This window comes from Pararge aegeria, chromosome 7 (assembly GCF_905163445.1).
Source record: "Pararge aegeria chromosome 7, ilParAegt1.1, whole genome shotgun sequence".
NCBI classification, from domain to species: domain Eukaryota; kingdom Metazoa; phylum Arthropoda; class Insecta; order Lepidoptera; family Nymphalidae; genus Pararge; species Pararge aegeria.
Genome location: NC_053186.1, coordinates 10,052,548 through 10,077,885, shown reverse-complemented (window position 1 = coordinate 10,077,885; position 25,338 = coordinate 10,052,548). Strand labels below are relative to the sequence as shown.

At 36.8% G+C, this 25,338-nt stretch overlaps 1 protein-coding gene across 6 annotated transcripts in view; it reads left to right on the top strand.

The window, feature by feature from the left end:
• Window positions 1-1,337: 1,337 nt before the first annotated feature.
• LOC120624924 (brain tumor protein) overlaps window positions 1,338-25,338 on the top strand; it is a 190,648-nt gene continuing 166,647 nt past the window's right edge. For all 6 annotated transcript variants that reach the window (XR_005658784.1, XM_039891744.1, XM_039891745.1 and 3 more), the window contains exons 1-2: window positions 1,338-1,469; window positions 1,604-1,686. The gene's annotated coding sequence lies outside the window, so the exon portion shown is untranslated. The remainder of the gene's footprint in view (window positions 1,470-1,603; window positions 1,687-25,338) is intronic.

Sequence of the window (25,338 nt, the reverse complement as noted above, 5' to 3'; positions counted from 1 at the left end):
TTACATAAAAGCTAACAAACAAATAAACAAACAGATACTCATGCTTATCTATAATATTAGTGTGGATTAGGTATTATCTATTTTATTTATCTCTACATAAAATATTAAAATAAATAAAATTTAATTTTATAAAAAAACATCATTGCGAGATAATAGACTCTCAGTACCTACATACCTATTCAGTAATATAGATAAGTGATATAAAAGCAATCACAGGTTTAAAAACATTTTTCTTTGTCCGATTGTGTAAGATAATGATTATTATTTCTACGGACGGGTAAAGGAATACTCAGGGAGTCACCAAACCTTCTATTATTCTTTAAAATCTACCCCTTCCCAAGAAGCATGGGTTAAAATAATGTATTAAAACCACTGTTGATCAAACTTTAAATTCAGATCGTAAGTTCCATATGGTATTGTAAATTTTACTAAACTCCTCCATTTTATGCCTAAACCATTGGGGAGCTAAAATTAGTTTTTATTAAATTATATGTTTTCCAAGTTAAACTGTTTTGTAGTTATAGTTTGGATAAAATATCCACGGTATAAATCTAGTTACAAATAGAAATATTATAAATCTAAAGTGTTTGGAGGTTTAAACGCCCTTATCTCAGGAAGAAGATACAAGACCGGTTTGAACCTATCACTGTTTAAGTTGCCAATTTTTTGAGGTAGGTTGTATTTATGCTATTATATCACGCTATTATTTATAGAAAATAAAAATGAAACACAACGAGGTTTTATTTTTAAGGGTAAGAGATTTTTTATTTAAAAATTAAACTGAAGTTGCATTTTGACGTAATTATCAGACATCCTTGTAATAATGTTTTTTTTTAAAATGGACAGCATAATTTTGTCCTATCATGTGATTTGTGTGCAATCCAATTAACAACAATATAATATTTAGCAAGACTAAATAATATCGCCGAAAAGTCAATACAAAGTTTATTGCCGCTCGAATATATTAACATACGCTTACCATATTTAGAAGATATTTAAGTATTTTCAATAAAGATTATATGTAAGCATGATCGTTTCAGATGTGACGTATATTTATACACCCGTCCGTGGCAATGACCGGCTGACGGCAGTTCACGGCCGTTTACAAGAAAGAAACGCGCGCAATAGCATCCATTTTCTTCGTCTTTTATTATTTTCCACCGATCATATTCAATTTTCCATCGCCGACTGCACAGACTCTATTCACCCTGTATTCGAAAATAAATAAACCGTTCGTTGTTGGGGCGCAGGGTGCACTCGTACAGAGACAAAATTAACGCACACACGCCTGACACGGGGCGCAGAAGAGAGGGCGCTATGATCAGCCAGTCTCGCGCCGACCGCCACTGAGGACGGACGATTGTAGTTTATTATAATGCGATCGGAAAAATAAACTAGTTTTGCTTCGGACGGACCGGCTATTCAGTGCGTTGTGGACAAAAACTGTTGTGAACGTGTTCTTTTTATCGGTGCGTATACAAACTGTTCGGATACATTGTGTTTACACTTCGGCTATGGCGGATTGCTCCTTGTTTCCCCCCGTAGGGCCGGCTAGTTAGGTTTAAAGGCGGCATATTATAATAAAATTCGTTTCTATTTTCAGATTAAACCGTTCTGTAGCCGTTGACTTTGTGGGAACAAAGGCTTAGTTTTAAGGTGAATGTACGTTGGAACTCTGAATATAAGGTATGTTAAATGTGTTTGAACAGTATTTGTTTTGTACGTTCAAACGCCTCTGTTACATGTTTAAGAGTGTGTGTGACTAATCGAGATTTTGTACAGATTTTCGGTATCTGTAGTGTTCTTAGTTAAATAAATGGCGGTTTTTTCCTATTGTAGGTCAGCGAACTCGTTCCGTTCATACCCTGTAATCACTCGTTGTCGGTAGATCAGGATTTTTTTGTAGGTACGTTACCTATTTGCGGCTTACGCAATTATTTTGAGATTAAAAACTATGCAATTTCGTTAACCTTTGCTCTGGTTTGTTTGGCCTCTCTGTCAAGGAACTAAACGTATTACGTTAGTGCTGACCTACCTGTTGCTTTTCTAACGTACCTACACTTCGATTTTTCTTATCGTTCTACCACGTTCGATTAGGTGCGAAGCTTTGTTTCACTCTCTACCAACAAAATATTAGGATATGTAAGTCACTTTTAAACACAAATTCCAATCTCTATTTTTATAAGCGGACGCATAAAAAAATTTAACTCCCTTAAATTTTCGAAGACCATCAGATTTCTTGATAAATTTACCTATAAAGACGCCTACCTTGACGGCATAACCTATCATGTAAAAAAAGGTTTATTCGAATCTTCTGCACCAATAAACTTGTATTTGCGTGGTCATAGGTACTTCGATGTACTTGAATACCCTACCTACTCAGACGTGATTATAAATATATTTTTGGTATCTAATAAAACAAACAAGTTTAAACATAAGCCATTCAACGAAAGTATCCACTCAATACCTTACGTAACGTATTAATCTCATAGGTATTTATAGTACTAATATTATGTACCTATATCAAAAACTAACCTGCACAAAAGTACAAATTTCAGTAGGTTATAGACATAATATCTTCTATTTCTCCTTACCCATTCTCCATACCCATGTCTCCATAATGACATGAGGTGTAAACATTTTAAAAATAATAAAATCATACATAAATAAAATATTTAGCTATTCTTATAATCTTTTTGTAAATTCTGACACTATCTAAATTCAAATTCAAATTCAAAATTCATTTATTTCAAGTAGGCCTAATATAAGCACTTTTGAAACGTCAAGTCTGTCTGTTTGTAGTGATTCTACCACCGGTTCGGAAGGCAGATTCTACCGAGAACAAGCGGGCTAGAAACTCAGCAGTTGCTCTTTTCCAACATCAACAATTTACATTTTGCATTTTAACATTAATTTTTCTATCTTGTGAGAGCTGAAAGCGGAGCCGGATGCTTCCAAGCAACCTTGTCATTAAAAATCTTATCTATTTTTGAAAACACCTGTTTTACTTTAAAAATAAGTTAATTAAATGATTCTTCTGTACTCTATAGGAAGTTAGATAAAAAGGAGTTTAGGTACATAGATAACTACACGTTATACCTATTTATTTGCATATAATAGGTATGCTATAACACAGTTATATTATCATAGCAAATCACAAGTTAAAGTCGGATTCACTAGCAACTGACAGCAGAGTTAAATTTTATATGTAGGAGCACACTCTTGTCTGTCCGGATGTAGTTATGGCGAATCTACGCGTTTTCATTTATCATTCATGGTTTCGATAGACCATAAAGCATCGTGATACAACCACAACAGTTTAAGAAACCTGCAACGATAAAAAAAAACTACCTGGCTAAAATTTGATTTAATCGTTAATGATTGGTAATCTTAGCTTATGGATTCACATCAGTGTCGAAATGCAATGTTAAAGATCGCAACCATACATTTTAAATAAAGGCGTGCGCACCTGTTACTACTGCATCACGAGTCACGACTCCTTCATATAAAATGTATGAAGCCAGTTGACCTGATGTATCACGATACACTATGCATCCTGCGTTGAAATTAATGTAAAGAAAGTTAATAAAAATATAATAATAAATGGAGAATCACTAAAAATGGAAGATTCCACAGTTTTTCTGGGCATGACCTTGGATTGTAAGCTTCAGTGGGGTACCCATATAGATACACTAGCAGGTAAACTAAGCTCGGCTGCCTACGCCGTCAGGAAAATTAGACAGATTACTGACGTAGAAACAGCAAGACTTGTTTACTTCGCGTACTTTCATAGTGTGATGTCTTACGGGATCTTATTATGGGGCAAAGCTGCTGATATTGAAACTATATTCATATTGCAGAAAAGAGCTGTACGGTCAATATATAAACTTAAATCACGTGAATCCCTCTGTGAAAAATTTAAAGAAATTGGTATACTTACGGTAGCCTCACAATACATTTATAACAATATAGTATTTGTAAGACAACATATTAGTCTTTATAAACAAAAAGTGGATATAAACAGTCGACTTACAAGAAATGGTCATAAATTAGTGACATCTGCATATCGTCTGCGAAAGGTGCAGAAGTCATTTGTGGGATTGAGTATACGCTTTTATAATATGATTCCTAAGGTAATTTTGGACCTACCAATCCATAAGTTTAAAGAATGTGTTAAAACACATTTATTACAGCGAGGTTATTATACAATTGATGAGTTTCTTAATGACAAGGTTGCTTGGAAGCATCCGGCTCCGCTTTCATCTCTCACAAGATAGAAAAATGAATGTTAAAATATAAAATGTAAATTTTTGATGTTGGAAAAGAGCAACTGCTGAGTTTCTTGCCGGCTTCTTCTCGGTAGAATCTGCCTTCCGAACCGGTGGTAGAGTCACTACACACGGACAGACTTGACGTTTCAAAAGTGCTTGTATTAGGCCTACTTGAAATAAATGAATTTTGAATTTTGAATTTTTTTGAATTTTGAAACAAATCCCAGCTAGTATACACCTAGGTACCTAACTAGTACCTAGGTAGATAGATACCAGTACAAAAGAAAATATTTTTGCTTAATAACTACTTCGATTATACGATTATTCTATTTACTACCACTACAAGGGCATAGGTCTCCTCTCAGATTGAGAAGGATTTAGGGCCGTAGTTCAACACGCTGGCCAAGTACGGACTGGTAGACTTTACACGCCTTTGAGAGCATTACGGAAAACTCTCAGGCATGCATCCTCACGAGATTTCCTTTATCGTTAAAGAAAGTGATATTTAATTAAATTAAAACGCACATTTTTAAACCAGAAGGTGCGTGCCGAAAGTTATCGAACTCTGTCCCCCGAAAGGGAAACCTTACCCACTAAGCTATCACCACTTTCGATTATATTTTGTAATCTACACTCATAACTCATTTTACATATGAGAAATTCCTGAGCAAGATTAAAATGAGTGTAGTGTTGCATTCGAACTTTAGAAGGTCTATCGGAGTCATATAAATTTAATATGAAAGCGTGCACTAGTCCTGTAATCACTATATCACGACTTTTTCATAAATGTCTTGTTTGGGGTCCTGATGTATCACGATCCACAACAATGAATCCCGCGATGAAAATTAAACCTTTCAGGGTCATTAGCCCTTATGTAGTATCCATATAATATGAGACAAGTTTTTGAGATGTTTACCTAAACCTACCTAGTTGCTTAATGTCATCATTATCATTATCACTCAATTACCGGTGTACTATACAGGTCTTCTATAGGAATGAGAAGGATTTGGGCCGTAGTCCACCACGCTGGCCAAGTGCGGATTCGTAGACTTCACACTACTTTGAGAATATTATGGAAAACTCTCAGGCAAGCTGGTTTTCTCACGATATTTTATTAACCGTTAAAGCAAGTGACATTCTATATTGCTTAATGATGATTTATATATAAGTATTTTAAATGAAAATAAAAAAAGTGTTTCATGAAAATGATAACACCTATTCAAAAAAACATAGTCATTTGAACGTGTAATCTAATAATCGTTTGCATTTTGTAATTCAGATGCATAACACATCTAAGTTACACGGGCACGTTACAAAATGTTGCATGCAATGATGTCAAAAGACAAAAGCCTCCCAAATTGTGTAACACTAGATAATTTACTTTCAAAGTGCATTAAACCACCGCACCGCCCGCGGTGTATATACCTACCTTCCTACCTATGTCGAAATGAGTTCATAGTGTTTTTTATCCAATTAGGAATATTACAATGTTTCATGTTAAAATATTTACCTTTTAATTTTAAAATGGTTTTAACATAAAATACGTTATTGTGGCTTGTTTTTTAATAGATAGTGTATATATGGCTTCGCGGCATTATTTGGAGCTCCCCTAAAGAATATTATTTTTGTAGTACGAAACGTCCTGTTTACTCACCCCTCGAAGATATCAGTTTGGTATATTTTGAATTTTTTAACATAGCTTAGCATAATTATGGGCTCAAGCATCCTTCACAAGAAATACGCAGATGTAGAGCTTAGACCCACCACGCTCCGTCAATGCGAGCCAAATTCGTAGATACTGAGAGTTTTATTCTAACACGAAAAACCCAATATCAGTCACTGGTAACGGAAACTTCTTCTTCTTGTCCTTATCTACATAATAAACGAACTTTCAAGGTCTTCGACCTTTCGGTAACCCGCGGAAACCACACAAATCTGGTGGTGTACCTAGGCGCTTAATGAATAAACAACAGTACACAATTGTTAAAAAAGATCAATTAGGCAGGTAGTTAAATTTCTGTTCTCAGAGTCTGTGCCATTACCGTTTTGTTTATCCTTATGAGGTATTTATAGTTAAATAATTTGTTTGTGTTTGTGATAATGGAATGTAGGTTATTTACCTACGAATGGTTATTTATTTAGGAGCTAAGGAAACGACCTGTCGTGATTTTGTTTGTTACGCGTTTCGGAAAATTATATTTTTGTGGCTAAGATTGAGTTGGTTAATATTTCGTTTTAGTAAACACTTGTCTACTAATAACAAAGGTTGTCTACTAGTAACACGACCGTAATTCTATACAGGCGTTTTTAACAGAATTCAAAAAGAATTAGGTTATTAACTCTGTTATTTATTGATAAATATTATAAAGTATAGACGGATTTGAAAAAAAACTCTTTTTGTTCGATGTTTATTACGATCTGATAAAGAGGTTCGGAGTAAGACAAAACTCTTCAACGGAACTCGTCAAGAATGACAGCAAATCTAACTCCATTGCTATTATTATTATTATTATTATTATTATTATTATTATTATTATTGCTGTTATCGCATAAATAAGCTTTGTTTACGCAATTACACGACATAACATCACGCGTGTACACTCGTAGGGGTTACGCATATTAGTATACAACGTGTAAATTAAAACCTAAATAATACTTCGCAGGCTTTAGAGGCACATTATTTCCTGTCTCTGTTACTTATCTGTGTAACCGAAACGCCAATGAGTTTGAGTAAAAATCAGATACAGCCCTAACATAACACGCACAATTAAAATCAATTTGTCACTTATTTAATCTATTATAAAGATGCGCGTCGCGTAGCATAGGTACTATGCGCCTGTCGGTCTTTGATCTTCAATAAAGTTGTCATATGTAAACACTTAAAATGTTTTGAATTAGTTTGTGTGGAAGAATAAATATGATTCCTTATTCCTTATTTAGAGAATTTGGGACCGTGGGCTCCGGAGGCACGAGCTCTTTTCAAAGAACTATCGAAAAGGCTTATCGAGTCTATAGGTGATCCTAGAGCGGGCAGTTTGCCAGCGAATTAGTTTGGCCATCCAAAAGGGCAACGCTGCCAGCATCTTAGGAACAGTACCTCGCTGCTGTGGTTTCGAAGACGTTTTAGATTTTATTTAGTTTTAAATAGTTTATTTTAGTTTAGATTTATAAAACAATTATTCGAAAGAATAAATAAATTTATATATATATTCCTTATGAAATATACTCATTTATAAACAGTGTTTCGTAATTCGGTTACACGTTGTATATCAGTGTACACCCACATTTTCTATCATAGTTAGTAATATTGGCATATTTTTTCGCAACTGCAAACTAGTTGTAGCATTGAAACTAGATTAAAACATTATTTACTTTTAACTTGAAGTTTTTTGTCTTGTTAAAATGTTTTCGGTTATATTCAATAACACTGTAGGTATTTTTTAATTTATTGCCCCTTCACTGCAATCTTCTGTTGGTTAGAGATGTAGCATAGCAGGTATACAGATTGAGAAGGTAGCGGGCTAACATGTTAGGTGTATGGCTGTTATATCAAACCCATAGAACCCATACTTATGGGTTCCTACGTGGTACGGAACTCCTAATCGCTCGGCCGCACGTACTTGTCAGTAGGTTGGTAACTAGCTACACCCAAACTAGATCCCTAACTTTGACCTTTACTTTTTATCCCTTTTTCGGAGAGCGTGATTATTAGAGTTGATGATAGGTAAATATCGTAATGTAGAAACTAAGCAGAAAAGTAAAGTTAAGCCAATATTATGTTCTTCTGTCAAGTGCGAGCTCTTGAGTCAGGGAGTTCTACTCTAATGCTTCGGAGAGTACTTTTGTTTTTATTCTACAACAAGATAGAATGCTACTATCTTTGACTGCATCATTACCACCAGGTGAATGGCAATCAATGGCAGTAACATTAAAACACTTACCACTAAACGATTCCTTCGCGGCATCGTACCGGAACGCCAAATTGCTTATCGCGCTAAGCCTTCGGTTCCGGTTTATTATCATAACTAAACGCCAAACCCCATTCGAGCAGCGTTGTTTGTTAAAGTCCGTAACCTCTCTCGAGAACAGAGGCTTTATGATGAAGACGACTCGGATTAGTAAATTAAGCCCACTAAATCGCATTGCAGCATCGTGGTGGGTCTTAGTGACAAGGTCTCAGCAGTTATTGCATAGGGCTACTAATAAAGAGGTGTTCCATTACCTACCCACCTGCCTTCCTTTAAAGGTAGTAGATAATAAGGCTATAAGTTTAATGCATAAGTTCAAACAATGGGCTAAAACTTATTTATCGTATCAAGGTTACTATTCAACTTATGAATTTCTTAATATCAAGGTTGCTTGGAAGCAGTCCGCTTCGCTTTCATCTCTTACAAGATAATGGTAATATTAAATTAATAAACGTTGATGTTGGTGATTTATTAGCCTAGTCGTTAGTACTTCGGCTTTACTTTCGTGGGGCCGAGTTCTAATCCCACAAGGCATCTCTTAACATTTCTAAGTTAAGTGCGTTTAAAGCAATTTAAATATCACTTGCTTTAACGGTTCTTCATATATTTTCAAAGGCGTGTGAAGTCCACCAATCCGCACTGGGCCAGCGTGGTGGACTACGGTAAAAACCCTTCTCTGTGGGAGGAGACCGTGCTCTGTAGTCTGCCGGTAATGGGTTTATATGATGATATCCAATAAAAACAAATGCTGAGTTTGTTACTAGCTTCTTCTTCTAAAATATGCCTTACAAACAAACAGATAGACTTGACGTTTGAAAATGTTACAAAGCTACTAGAACTAAATAAATTAGGTAATAATTTAGAATATTTAAATTTAACTGAAGATCACAGTTCTTACATAAACGTCGGAATCGTTACATAAAACCGCTAACTCGCTTTGGAGCACCGTAGTGGGTTTTGTGTGGGTAACGGCATATTTTTAAAAGATGTTATAACTCATAAAGAGGATACATACCTAACCTGTCTACCTATAAAGGTAACAGGTAATTGGGCTACATCATTGTTTTCCTTTATTTTGCCCACACAAAGCTTATTACGCAAACGCCGTTCCTAATTGTAGTTGGTGTGACGTAAAAAATAGTGCTAACTGCCTTAAAGCGCATTGGGCGATTTTTACATGCGAATTAGAACGACTTGCCTATTGTTTTGTTAGGTCAAATGCTCTTTTTATGGTTAAAAAAAACAGTGGAAAAATCTATATTTATATTCGTAATATAAAAATATTCTTAAAGTGTTAAATACGAGTATAATTAAAGTGTTTGTCAACTGACTATAAAAGAACTTTCTGCCTTGTCCAGTGCTTTAATACGTTCGATTATGGATCACGAGGTTTCGGCTTCGATTCTAGGTCAGGAACTAAAGATGTAAGAGTCACCACGCTGCCCCAATGCGAGTTGGTGGATTTTTATCAAACATTAGTTATTATAACGAGCATAAACTTCTTGACGTGCTCCATGAGATACGGGAGTGGACACTGCTTATTTCCCTACTTCGGGGTGCTACTATGAGTTTAAACAGAAAAACCCCATAGCCTCATTCGTTATTTTTCCTATACTAAGAACATAATCACACGAGTGATAACGACATAGACAACTCAGCGTATCTTTGAATCGTTTAAGTCTTAGATGTTTCGAAATGACCCTTATTTATATTGTTATCAAAATTATTTACCCAATATAATACGAAATTACTGTAATACGAGATAATTATCTCTATCCGTTATTCGTATGAAATAGATGAGATAACTTTATTGTGGCGCGCATGCTAGCTCTGCAGAGCCTCAGATAAAAGGTGGTGTCGTTTTTTGGACGATGATAAATCCATGTATAATATACCTGCTTTAGTAGTGTAATAACATTATTACCTACTCAAAAGGTTAGTGCATAATACATATTGCCTATGACACGTACAAAGAAAGGTGCAAACATTAGCACAGCTAAAACAATGGAACCGATTACATTACGATACAGTTCAACATTAGTTATAAACGATTGCATAATCCAACTCGTACGCAATACCTGGTTACTCGAGCTTTCATAAACTTGTTACTATCTTGAGATTTATAAAATAGAAGTGTCTAACCAGTATTAGTGGAGCTTTTTGTGACAGAGCCTGTCCGGGAAAGTACTACTGCCATGCTTATTTTTGCATCATTGTTGCAACGCTGTGTGCAGTCCGAAGGGCATGGTTGCCGGTGTGATGACAGGCACTTGACGCTTAAAATCTACGCCCTAGGTTGATGGACATGGCGGCATGTTAGCAGTGGCGTGCACTTACATACATGCACGAAAGCACAGCATACCCATACATATTGACGGCCGAGTGGCGCAGTGGGCATCGAACCTGCTTTCTGAATCCAAGGCCGTGGGTTCGATTCCCACAGCTGGAAAATGTTTGTATGATGAGCATGAATGTTCTTCAGTGTCTGGGTGTTCATATGTATTTTATTCATAAAAATATTCATCAGTCATCTTAGTACTCATAACACAAGCTACGCTTACTTTGGGGCTAGATGGCGATGTGTGCATTGTCGTAGTATATTTATTTATTATTATTTATTTACCCTTAAAATTAATATATAACTCGTATAGGAGGAGAATTTTTGCCGTTTTATGCAATTTACTGCTGTATGCATACCCTGGTAAGGAACCAAGTGCACGCCACTGCATGTTAGGTCGAGTTCTTTGCATGGCCTGCCTATGTTTTCATCGTTATAAGCTTGGTCCGTCAACTATTACTTTAAGAAAAAAACTCCTCAACTGAAAAATTACCACTAGATAATTGTTAGTATGTTAAACTAAAGATCACGTTGTCCTAGGTTTGAAAAATCAATATATAAGTATCAAGTTTTCAGTAGGAAACAAGCTGCCCCGGACCGTGGATATTGGAACTCTCTACAGGACCTATGTCCAGCCGTGGACCTCCATTGGTTAAAATGATGATGGCGTTTTCAGTATCTAAGCTATATTTCCTGTTCAATAGTTATACAACCTAGTATTTTCATTTCCAACAAAGCGCGGCTGGAGGGCATTCGTTTCCAATTCCAGCTTCACCTGCACTCCCAAAAAACTAAAATCAAAATCTTGCAAGCGATGAACGCATACATCAAAGTTACGAATCCATTCGGATTCGAAAAAGGGAAAAAAAGGTCACGACTATTGAAATCTACATGGAATTTCGACTTGTTCGTTCGTTCGTTCATTCACTGTCACACGGCATCTCTTTGATCACGGCAAATTCTATCAAATTCGGTACGGATTTGTTGTTAGGGTTCCGTACCGGAAATTAAAAAAAAAACGTTGCTTTGCTACTACGTCCATTAATATTATTTTAGTAAATAAAAATTCCATGCTGACTTGGAATTTGTTATAGGAATAACTAATAATAAAAAATCATCATCATTATCATCAGGTTTTTAACGTATCAATGCTGGGAACAGGTTTCCTATTACAGTTCTTGGCTCGACCCGGAAGTCAAACCGAATATTAAACAATTTTCTTCCATTCTATACAATAATGTATATTGTTTGTGTCAGCAAAACTGTCTCCTTTTTGGCTATAGCTAACCAAACTAAAATCTCTTGAACATCCTACCACTGTAAATTAATAATTATTGTTGTTTCCCAGTTTAATTTAAAAAAAAGAACAAATATTTAAAGAATTCATATTTTGTTCATGTGTGCACTTGTGACTGCAAGCGTTTGTTAAATTTAATGCCACAAGCGGAACTTTGACAATACTGAAGTTTGTTGATTTTCTTTTTAAAAAGAAGCGCATTTTGATATTACAATAAATGAATCTTATGCCACTTATACGTTTCTTTGAAATGTACAGAACCGTCAGAGCAATTATGACTCGTGCATAGCAAGTTTTTTTTTAAATGTTCAGGCAGAGCATTGTGCAGACGTGCCTTTATGGCTGAAGTGGAGATTATGACGACATTTTTAAAGGCTTAATGGAATATTTTAAATGACAATTTAAGTAGCCCGTCCGGATTTTGTATGGCGAAGGATGGAGATTTAAAATTACGTAACCTAAAAACCAACATCCATAAATTATGAAACGCTACGTATTATACTTACGTTATTAATGGTTACGCGTTAAACTTCATAGTGATAATAAAGTTAGGTTGGAGAATTTTTCTCCACGGAGTAAGAAACACATTTTCTTTTCCTGTGTGTGATTGCGTGTCCGGCCAAAATAAGCGGTGTCTGACGTGTTCGGCTTTTGTTAGGCTTTTTAAATTTCCGAACGAGCGAGCGCTAAGCGTGGACAAGCGCAGGCGAGTCGACTGTGACGGGTATTAATCAAAAAAGCTTGATTTAACCGTGGGTGTATATTACGCGTTTATTCGAATTCCCCTTGCACCCACTGCAGGGCTAGCACAGGCAGGGGACAAACATTATATCCTCCGATTATATCCTCTGACTAGGGATATAATTACCGTGTCCATCTGCTAAAGCACGGGAACATGGAATAGGAGAAGAGTAACCCTGTACCTATATTATTACACATATTATTTGGATATTATTTCCACTTGTGCGCCAGTGCTCTGAGAGTCGATAAAGCTGTGGGAGAAGATACATTTTTATCCTTTCCCCGGGGAGATAATTTTCTCGAAGCTCAATGTCGGAGCTCGCTGTAATAGGAGAAGCCGGTGGGTGCACAGGTAGCTCCCTGTAGTTTACAAACTAAATTTTGGGACAATGGTGAGCCCTGTTCTTATAAGTGGGACTTTTTTTTTATTCCACTACAAGTTAGCTCTTGACTGCAATCTCACCTGATGGTAAGTGATGATGGAGTCTAAGATGAACCGCGGTTTAATTCCCATCAAAAACAATTTGAGATTTTATAATTTTTAAATTTTCCTCACTATTAGCACCCTATCGACGAAGTCGTGCGCCAAGCGTCTTAGCGTTCCTGTACGATGTGTGGATTAGGGGTTTAACATAACTGCCATACACCTAACAGTTTAGCCCGCTACAAACTTAGACTGCAAGTGTAATTTGTCAGATCGACGTAATTTCCTTATCACTCATCATTCTAGGTATTTCTCGTAGGTACATAATTGCTAAGAGCAACTTAGTAGTTTGATACCTACCTAGTTAGTGAAAATGCGAACATAAAAACATTATGAATTATTGGAATTAAGGTCGGGTGATGTCAAAGTGACATTGACCTTCCGTCGTACCAACTGTTGACGCGATGGTTAATGTCAATTCTATATTTGTTTAATACGAAATTGTGTGGCATTATAATGCATAGCTATTATCTGATATTCAATAACTATTATTACTTTTATTCTTGATAAGATGTGCTTTGGAATGAGTGGTCATTCTGTCTTAGTATAGTTATGTTACGTCAGTTATATACATCGCCACCTGGCCCCAAAGTAAGCGTTGCTTGTGTTATGGGTTCTAAGATAACATATGAATAATTATTGAATATGAACACCCCATACACTGAAAAACATTCATGTTCATCACACAAACTCTTCACACATTTTCCAGCTGTGTGACGGGTTTGGACTTAGAAAGCAGGGTGGCAAACCACTGCGCCAATCGGCCGTCAAAAATAAAATCACGACAATCTTCTTGTTTGTTGCTCAGTTGCTGTTTAGTCGAATGACTGACATACACGTACAGTATTAAAATATACATACCCATTATCGCCTTTATAATATCAAAATGTTTTGCTCGCGTTCTTAGTAAACGTTTATTAAGGTTTTTTTTCAAATGGTTTGTTTTGTTTCCCTGGGATAAAAAGTAACCTGTTTCTCTTCTGCCTTACATTAATACACTCCCAAAATTCAAGTCGATTGGTTGCTTAGGGCTTAAAGTAAGGACAAACACAATAACACTTTCACACTTTAATATTAGTATTGATATCATTCATACTAACTTCTACCAATGTACTTAATCAATGGTTTTTTTTCTTAGTTAGGAACAGTTTATTTTCTGAGCTAATAAGTCCTCCTATTTGGTTTAGTTTTGTTTTTGCCGTAGAGCCGTACCTATATATACGTAATTTTTGACAACATCGATGGCGCAGCGGTGAACGCAGTGGTCTTGAATGGTGTGTCCCTGTTTGACGGCCGACTGGCGCAGTGGGCAGCGACCCTGCTTTCTGAGTCCAAGGCCGTGGGTTCGATTCCCACAACTGGAAAATGTTTGTGTGATGAGCATTAAGTGTTTTTCAGTGTCTGGGTGTTTATATGTATTTTCTATGTATTTATGTATATATAATTCATAAAAATATTCATCAGTCATCTTAGTACCCATAACACAAGCTACGCTTACTTTGGGGCTAGGTGGCGATGTGTGTATTGTCGTAGTATATTTATTTTATTTATTTATTTGTCCCTGGTTCGACCTCGGCAGTAGCAATTCGGGAGTTTATCATTTGCGTTTTCTCTGGTACCTCACCCTGCTGTAAAAGACGTGCCGCTAAGCGATTAAGCGTTACCTTACGATGTGACGTAGAATCCGATTGGGTGTAATAGTTTAAAATAACTACCGTACCCCTAAACTGTTAGCTAGGTAGTATTCCACTACAAGTTAGTTAGCCTTTGACAAAATAAAGGCCTAGAAAATAGAACCTGGGAACTCCCGCTCGTAAAATTTACACAGCTGTACCACCGAGGTACCGATGTAGATATTTCCATTTAACTCAGTCTACTTTTTACAAGCGAGGCGGAAACGGAAGGCGCGTTATCTAAGTAGACCTCCAAGCTGGCGTTATAATCGAGCCGGCACATAAAATAAGTCGTTTGGTACCTATTATATATTATGTAGGTACTTAGTGTTACTATGTATCTACCTACTATATGTGTCATTTGTATTATTTTCAAGTAGATACCTTGTTGACCGACCATTGCATGTCAAACTCCCTGGCGCAGTGGCTGTAGTGGAAGGTCCCGAGTTCAATCCCCAGTGTTTTTTTGGAAAATCATAATTTTTGAACGGTGAAGGAAAACAAATTTTGCCTAGATATACCTCGCATCTAGGAGATAGACATAATATTAAGCACTGTTAAATAAACTGTTCCTATGCGATTCTTTAAAAACCTCAATAAACACGGACGAAGTGGGAGCATAAGCTAGTTGGTTGATATGATGATAATGATAATGATCATGATGATAATTTCTGAACTTTCTATTGCTCTGTTCTGGTGGCTTCGGTCGTGGCTGGCTGCCACTCGATAAAGACCCCCCATGACCACCGCCAAGCGCGATACTGCGTGGAAGCCGATGGGATAAACTGACTGAATATATGGCATATGAGGGGGCCTATGCCCAGTTGTGGGATATATCCACCATTCATCATATTAATATTAATATGATGGATGGTTGATGATAAGCAGTGGCGTGCACTTCATACATTCACAAAAGCACTGCATACCCTAAACTTGATATATGACTCGTATAGGAGGAGAATTTTTGCCGTTTTATGCAATTTTCCTGCTGTATGCATACCCTGGTAAGAAACCCGGTGCACGCCACTGATGATAAGGTACCAACCTAAGCCATTGCCACGTCTTACTTATAATAGGTATAAATGCAAAAGTTTGGATGGATGTGTTTTACTCAATCAAGTCCGAACCGCTATATCTTTTAGATTATAGAAATAGGTTATAGTTTGGAATAGCACATAGGCTACTTTTTATACCGGAAAAAGTAACGATTCCCGCGGTATTTATTCAAAACCCCCAATAAACGCGGATCAAGGCTAATAGAAATGAATAAAAAAAAATAAAGAATTCCATAGAAACAAAGAAAATTCCATGCAATTAAAAGCAACTATTCTGTAATGAAAACAACTTCTTGTATGGAAGTGCTATGATAGATTAATGAAAAAAGTAGAAGGGGGACCCCCTTCTACTTTCCACCATATTAATAGCTGTTGCGTCACGGCGCCAAGCACTCTACCTATTTTAGAATCCTTTTTAAATTACTCCGTGATTCAGAATCCTTGCAGACAAAACTCACAAACGTACAAGCATTTTGTATAAGGCTTAAATTTTAAGCACATTTCAATATTAAAACCCACTTGCAAACCCACGGGTTTAGGTATTAACATATTGGGCAAGGTCAGTCACGCTGGACAGCTGGCAACGCGCCCGACTCCGGACTCCAATACATGTCCTTTATCAAGCACTCAGTAATTTAGACCTTATTTTGCAGGCATCAAACAAAACTTTCCAATGGCAAAGTGAATTAGAGTTTATGATTCAATTTTGTAGAGCGATTGTGATTCGACGATCGGGATCGGGTTCGGTATCGAAATTCTCAAGATTGGCAAATCATTGTTTTTATAGTTGGCTTGACCTGTCTTTATAGGTAATTAGTGGATTCGTAAAAGCGTATTAAAAAGGTATCGATTTAAGTAACCGGTTGGGTTCTTTTATATTATGTGTGGGCAATTAAACTTATTCGTAAATATATCAACTTACCTTCTACGAATTTGTAGCTATTGTAAAAAAATATAGTTAATAGTATTTATAACTTACTTTCAGACATATATTTTACTATCAATCCGCATGGAACTGTAGAATCATGGAGGAACTTAACTTGTAAGTTATGTACAATTAGGTCCTTTTAATTATTTTGTCCCAATGTAGAAACATTGTTTGTCGGCGCTCTTCTCAGAATGGGTTAATCTTTATCTATATTATAAAGAGGTTTTTATTTGTTTGTTGTTACCCAATAGGCTCTGAAAGTATTCGATCGTTTTCCAAACAAATAAAGGTTTTAAAATTACACCTTAATTGAATGCCACACATCTCCCAAATGAACTGTTCCTAAGGGCAGCTTTAAAAAAAGACCAAACGCGGGCCGAGATTTCGTTCGCGTGTGTTAGTTAGTTTTTTTCTGTTAGTTTGCCCAATATTATTATTTTTGTTAATATAATTACGTGTAGGTTTCTTATCTCGAATAACCTAGGTATGTTTAATACATTAAAAGAAGAATTGGCCAGCCGTAGTTCTAGTTATACTCCTTCATTTGTTTTACGTTGCGCCGTCCTTAATCAGCTGAAAGACGATTGTGTACCTATAGTTACAAAAAATCGGCATCTAGCAATAAAACAACTACTCAATGTTTCTGGAACGCCCAGGTTACGTAGCAATCATCCTACAGCTGATTAAGGACTATAACTACGGCTGGGCAATTCTTCTTTTTATGTTATGAATGAGCGTTGTTTCGAACAATGGCGATAGTCTATACACTTCCTTCCGCTATCAGGGCTGGTAGTACCTTGTGCATTCCGCATAGCAGCGAGTTAAGTGTGTTTTTTAGCAACTAGTGACACAAAACTGTGAGTGAAATGCTAGCAAATTTCAACTTAAACGACGCAGCCACAGATTCATTTCATTCAACTGGATCTGATAACTATGTTTTGAATACTGAACAGTATGGAATTACACTTCTAAACGGTTGGGAGTAAATTCTAAACAGCTTTTTCCGCCTTCCCTCATTGTTAGTATATCCGTAATCCGGCTAATTAAGTGTGTTTTTTAGCAACTAGTGACACAAAACTGTGAGTGAAATGCTAGCAAATTTCAAATTAAACGACTCAGCCACAGATTCATTTCATTCAGCTGGATCTGATAACTATGTTTTGAATACTGAACAGTATGGAATCACACTTCTAAACGGTTGGGAGTAAATTCTAAACAGCTTTTTCCGCAAATCCTTGCCTCATTGTTAATATATCAGTAATCCGGCTAGTTAAGTTTGTTCAATAGCAACTAGTGTTACAAAACTGTGTGTGAAATGCTAGAAAATTTCAACTTAAACGACGGAGCCACGAATTCGTTTGATTCAGCTGGGTCTGATAAATAGAGTTAGTCAACAATTATATGAGTTCTATATAGGTATATCTACCTATATCTATCAAAACAAAAAGTAGTTAGAGCTTTGGCCTCCTTCCCGGGTTGACCAGACTCTGTTTTGTACAAAATGGTATAACATTAACAATGGCACTTCTTCTCCGTAACGTTCTAGTCGTAACTTACTGAATAACAATCTGTGAAGTCAAAACTTATACCAGTCGCATGAAAAGGTATCAAAAATAACGTCAATACATTTCGTGTGCATATTTCAATGCAATTCTCAGGTCCCAACTTATCATATGTCGCGCATTTTAAACGCATACAATAAACGAAGCGGATTTTCAGCTGCGACCCGAATGACGTCACAGCTAAAAATAACAAAGTAAAGTAAAGAAAGCAATCTCTACTGACAGGATCAGTAAATAATGTAAAAGTACGTAAGTTTGAGGATATAATATGTCAAAAACTTATACTGGAAGGTTCGACGCTTTGAACCTAAGGCATCGCACAAACGTGTCGCACTTCGGTGTCTTGTGTTTAATCTGAACCAGCAATCTGCAATCTATCGGAGATTGTATTTTCATTTTATAAGGAAAGCTTTATCTTGTATGATTTTATTTTCATATTAATTAATATGAAATCAATTATCTATTTAGAGGTAGACACTGTTGGTCGGTATGAAAAATTTTTTTTTATGTATCCAACACAAGACACCAAAGGGACTCTGTTTGCGAAGGATCGCTTGTTTTTCGTCAAACGAACAACTAAGACTGGTCCAATTGCATAGCCATTGATTAATGCTGCTCGTGTCTTTAACAGAAAACAGTTTTTAGTTTAGTTACTAAAGTGTTCAGTGTAGAACACTTTTCGGCAACAGGTGGCTACGCACTTTTGAAATGGAATATTCAAAGGCAGCTGATATTGAACCCAACGAGATAAAAAACTGTATCTGTTTGCGAAGCGCCTTAATCCCCGATTCCGATATTTTTTCCACGTAATTCTATCTCTAAATAAAAGACATGGCGCCTGCAAGTCGAGACGGCTGGAAATTTTAATTTTCAATGTTGTATTTATATCCGTACGCGTTATGTCGAACGTATAAAAGTAGTGTTTTTGAGTCTATATTTAATAAAGTTTGTAAAGTTGCTCTTTTTGCCACTATTAGGACATTAAAGAAGAATAATTACGGTAAGATGTGCAAATTTTACCGCACATTCTACCTATAAGGCCAGAAATCTTTAATTTTCTAAGTTGCATTTAGGCAAGCATTGTGCGTTTTTAAAATCTGCTTATAAAGTATGTCTTGTTTCATCATTGTTAGAACCCTAAAGTGGACTATTTCGGCAGAGTTTGAATAAAAATAGGACCGCATAGTTTGCAACTACGGTTGGAAATGTAAACTTTTAGGATTCTGTTATTATATTCGTTTGCGTTAAATGAATTCGTATTTTTAACTCCCGATTTTAGATTAAATATTTCTTTGTTTATTTGCGTTGGTTTTTTAAGCAGATGGCCGACCGTCCATTATTATAACTATTACAATTATTATTATTATTATTATATACCAGTTCTGTCATCAACAACCCATTACCAGTTCAAACAAGGACACGGGTCTCCTCTTAAATGAGAAGAGTTTACGCCGTAGTCCACCACGCTGGCCTTGTGGGAATTTGAAGACTTAATACGTCCTTAAGAACATAACGGAGATTAAGGTTTCCTCATGATAAAAGCGCACATAGCTCCGAAAAGTTAAAGTGTGTTCTGGACTGGGGATCAAACTCGGTCCCCTGGAAAGGGAAGCTGAAGCCTTAAACGCTGGGCTATCACCGCTTAGTACTGAGGCAAGGCTATTTACAATTGGGCAACCGTATAATTGGCGTTCGTTTCTCCCCACGCGTTTCTAGGTATCATTACGGCACATTATGGTAACCTGTAATCAACTGCCCGCCCCCGTCTATTCCCGTGTGGCGGTAAAACCACATCCTCGCCGTTTTCACAAATGGCCCGGCCCTAATTACCTGTAATTAATCATTCAATTACTACGTTCGCTGATCGTTAAGTGTCACTGCCGAATAATTATTTATTATTACTTCAAAGGTAAAACATGTGTCAAATAATTATAATAATAACGAAACACGAAAAAAATAAAATCCCTTATCGTTTTAAACATGAGAACCTGTTTTTGTCTTCTTTTATTTTTAGCGTTAATCTTAAGAATAGCCTTTTCTTATTTATAGTGATGAAAAACAATCATACTTAAATATCATCAGTGAATACTTTCATAGAAGTATTCACTGATGATGCGCAGCAACCAAGTCGTAGTAAACGTTAAGTAAAGTAAACTTATTCTAACTCAAATTGCTAACCTCTAATATAATGCTTTCTTAGTCGGTAAATAGGAATGTGTGCGCTGAGCGTAACATCATTAATATGATCAACTAGTAAGAAATAACCGACATGGGAAACGACGCCACTATGCGTTGTATTATAATAACCCTTCTTTTCTACGGATGGTTGGACTATTTACGAACCAATTTGTAAATAGAAATAGAAAGTATTCATTTATCTACATAACAAAAATATAGTACGTAAGTTGAAAAAAAAAGTAAGTTCGACAAGTCTAGCCGATTTATCGATCTTTATAATTTTTTCGAACACTAGTTAATCTACTAGTTAAGCTACTTCACTGTAATATCACCTGGTAAACGATGGTACAGGTAGAGGTTTAACCATTTTAGGTGTAATGCGGTTAGATTCAACGCATATCGGTTTCGAAGCGTTATCGTACCGAAACGCTAAAGCCTCGTGTGAAGTCCACTAAAACGCACGTGGCGGACTCCAACCTAACCTACGACCTATCTAAACCCTTCTCTTTCATAGAGGAGACCCGTGCACTATAATGAGCTGGTAAAAATGAATTGACGGTAAGTTCTAGAAGTGCTCTGCATTGGCGTCCCCGCAGTGTGTTTACGTATCTCGCGACAGGCGTAAATCTCCCGATCTTGGTCACTTTACTAAACAATAACTATACAAAAGTGACATTTGACCGCAGTGATGCCATGATTTACGCCTGTCCCAGGCCTGGCGCGAGAACGAAATCACCCTGCCGATGTGAGCTTGTCCTAACTTAACGCAAAATCCGATAAAAATGTGAAAATAGAAATGCCTCTCGCATGTAATACCACTCGACTTGGGATCCTTTGGTCATCCCCATCCAAGAACCTTAATGGCTCCGGATTAAATTGACCATGAAACAGACGGATAACGAAGCACTCTTGGGCTAAGCTTTTGAGATTTTTGAACCGAATTAACGAGCTTGATTTTATGCGAACGTAATACGATCTGTTTGCATTTAAGTTAATCTGTACTAATAATAAATCTTCGAGGGGATTTTTTTTATTCTTCGAACGCCTTAAGTCTCTGTAACTACTAGTCGTATTTATGAAAACTTTTTTACGAATTCAAAATTCAAATTTTGTTTATTACAAGTTGGTCTAAATGTAAATTGGTTGCTTTTGAAAGTCTGTAGTGTTTGTAGTGTTTGTAGTGACCAAATTCTTGAGGAATGTTATAGGCTATACAACATCACGCTGCGGCCTTTACGAGCCAAGCAAAAAAAAAATCAGAGAACGCCAAGCGAAAGCGTCCCAATAACGCGGCTATGGGACGCGGTGGGTTGCAGTATTGCGTAGTAAGGCAAACGAAACCGACGAATCAGCAGCCGCGTTAGTAAAATTTACGGCCATTGATAACTGAGCTCATCTCACTCCAGTGACTGCTGGCCTCACTCGCTCGTACCGAAACGCTTAATCGCTTGGTGTCTTAACGTCTTTATCGGAAGGGTAGTGACTAGCCAGAGCCGAAGCCTCCCAATTCAGAAATTATAAATTTCCAAGCCCCTGCTGGCATCAAACCCGTGTCCTCCCACTTTTAAACCAACAACGCTCACCACTGCGCCATGGAGGTCGACTGAATCGAACGCAGGACCTCGTGATCAATTTTGTGGGAGACCAGGAAGCGTATGGGACCATCGTAGCTTAAGCTGTAAGTAAGTATGAATAAAGGATTTTTCAATTTGAATTTGAATAGTCGACCACCTCGTCTAATCATTTTACAGCAGTACCTAAAAGTGGCTCAGTTTATATTGCTCTTTAGTCTGATTTCTCAGGCAGCGTACATATTGAACGTCCCTTATTCTTTGTTCAGAACGCAAAGAGCGTAACGCCTCGCAAATATAATAGGCACTGTTCGCATTTCTACCATTATTACAATCTGGAGGGACAATGCAAATTAGTCCTGAAGCCACGTATTTCTCATGCGTCTTTCTTTGTGCGGTGATCGGACGCGTAACGTAAATAATAAGTACCTTATGTGCGCGGTGTGACCCTTATTAAAAATATTAGAAGATAATAATAGACAAATATAAATAAAGCCAAGAAATATTTGACGGCCGATTGGCGCAATTTGCAGAGACCCTGCTTTCTGAGCCCGAGGCTGTGGGTTCGATTCCCACTACTGGAAAATGTTTGTGTGATGAGCATGAATGTTTTTCAGTGTCTAGGTGTTGTATGTATATTATTCATAAAAATATTCATCAGGCATCTTAGTACCCCTAACGCAAGCTACGCTTACTTTGGGGCTAGATGGCGACGTGTGTATTGTCGTAGTATATTTATTTATTTTATTATAAATATTGTATCAATACATTTAAAAGTGACTTTATGTGATGATCAACAACAAAAAGGAGACTGAATTAGTCTTCTCATAAAACTCCTCCTCAATATTGAAATAATAATGCTTTATGGGATGGTAGTAAGCACGTGGTCTAAGAAGAGCCACAATATAAAGTAAGCTGGTATTATCTATACAACGGTCTGAACAGAAATGTGTTGTTGGCGCATTCTCGGCTATGGCCCGTTTAAACTCAATATACACACGCCTGAGTCACCAGGCAAGTGTATTTTCACATTTTAAATGAATCAGTGCCGATACAGTGTTATTTTTGTATATATTTAACATATATAACGTCATGTTAATATGTCAATTTAGTTCTAGAAGTCAAGATCTATGTTACTATAGTATCTAATCAGGCGCATGCTTGTCCTGATTACCAATCACGAGTTTTAAACTAAGGCATTCAAATTTTAACTATGTACGAAAAACACCGTTAGATTCATTTTTACACTGCTATATTACTACGATTCTTATTTTTTTTTTAGATGAGAATTCATTAAAAAATCACGGCCCAGGGGAGCCATCTTTACTTGCATTGTATGTTCTATCAGGGGCCAGAATATAAATGGCTTTAAAATTGTAGCTATATGCAGAATTTGGGCGTCTCAAATTGCAGTTAGTAAATATTAAATGTTATACAAACTTCCAATACCCGTTTGTTACAACGGCCTCAACATAAATGTGCTGTTACCGCATTCTCGGCTATGGCCCGTTTAAACTCATTAAGCACTCGCCTGAGTCACCAGGCGAGTGGAATTACTCACACTTCGGTTCTTTGTGCGGCGTCGTCGATTCGTCATGACGTTAATATTTACCCTGGACGCCTTTTACGATGCCATGTTGAAATTGTTTCACGTTTTAAATGGATCGCGCTGTGCAGACAATAAATGCCTGTAGTTTGTATTTAAAAAGTCTTGTTAATAATATTATGAGGGTTAGTTTCTGCTTACAATATGCACTTTATGACGTGATTAAGCTCTTGCCCACGTTCTCTCGCGTAGTTACGGTTTTTTACAAATCCCGTGGGAATCCTTTGTTTTCCGGGAATATAAATTTGACTATGTTACTCTCCAGTCTTTTAACTAACGCCATGCCATAAATTAAGTCGACTCGATGCTTCGTTAGGGAGTAAAGTGAGAACAAACAAACACACTTTTGCATTAATAATATTAGTATGGATGTTGTCAACATCGCTTTTTTACAAGTGCCAACTGTTTGAGATAACTACTCGGAAAATCGAGCCCCGGGAAATTTATCTTTTTATTACATCGAATATCAGACCACATTAATATGGGACTACATTTTAGTCAATAAAATTTAAAAGTCAAATATTTGTTTATTCAAATAGGCCGATGGGATACCCTTTACATACAAAATGTGTAATTTGAAGTGGGATGATGGCGATAACTACATTCTTAAACTTGAAGCTGAAGCTACCAGGGTTTAAAAGCGCCCCCTGGTCTATGAAGAAACCCACAACAACCTTATATTTATGTAATAAGGTTGATTATTGCTTGAGGTGAATAACTAATAAGCCAGACCCTTTCTTTTTAGTTCATTCTATAACCTGCCACATAATATATACTAGCATTCAGATAACAGAATGGCCAGCGGGAATCGATCCGTTTAACCGAATACCAGCGTAATGAGTAACCAGATCAGTGACGAAAGATAAAACCAGATGCCACAGCAGCTGTTCGACAGCCAGTAAGTAGTTGGTATACGGGCGTTATTCAGATTACCAATTGTTGAACTATACCTACTGTGTCCGTTCTTAAATATTTATGCTAGGCCTCCATGAGCGTATAGGTAGTTAGTTCATTCAATCAAATTCGAATGTTTGGATACGATGTTGATTATTGATATGCCTTTAATCTGCATAGTTATTATAAAAATAAAATGCTTCTCGGGGCAAACTTTTGCATAATATAAATTGTACATACGCTGACAAAATCGCGGGCAACATTAAGTACCGCTAGTAGGTACCTATTCATATAAAAAGCTTCCATGATCGATGACCTTCATGTCGCAGCAGTGAGCGCAGTGGTTGTGTCATTAATGTGATGTCCCGGGCTCGATCCCCGGCAGAGGCAGTTTGGAAATTTATGATTTCTATATTTGTTCTGGTCTGGTCTGGTCTACGGCCGCGGCTAGTTACCATCCCACCGACAACACTTGCGTGCTGCTGCTTTAGCGTTCCAGTACGGCGGCGCGTAGAAACCAATAAGGGTATGGGTCTTATGTAACTGCCCTACCCATAACAGGGTAGGTAGTCTGTAATAATAACATTATACGTTCGTACGTTACCACAAAACCAAGCTGAATTTATTTTAGCCACAAAGATTGACAATTCCTATATAAACCTGCAATTTTAGTAAATCAAGTCACTTTTGCAATTAATCGTGCTAACTTAGTACTTAATGTCATTTATAATGCGAGAATTAATCCAATTTCGTTCGCCAATCTTGGTTCTTC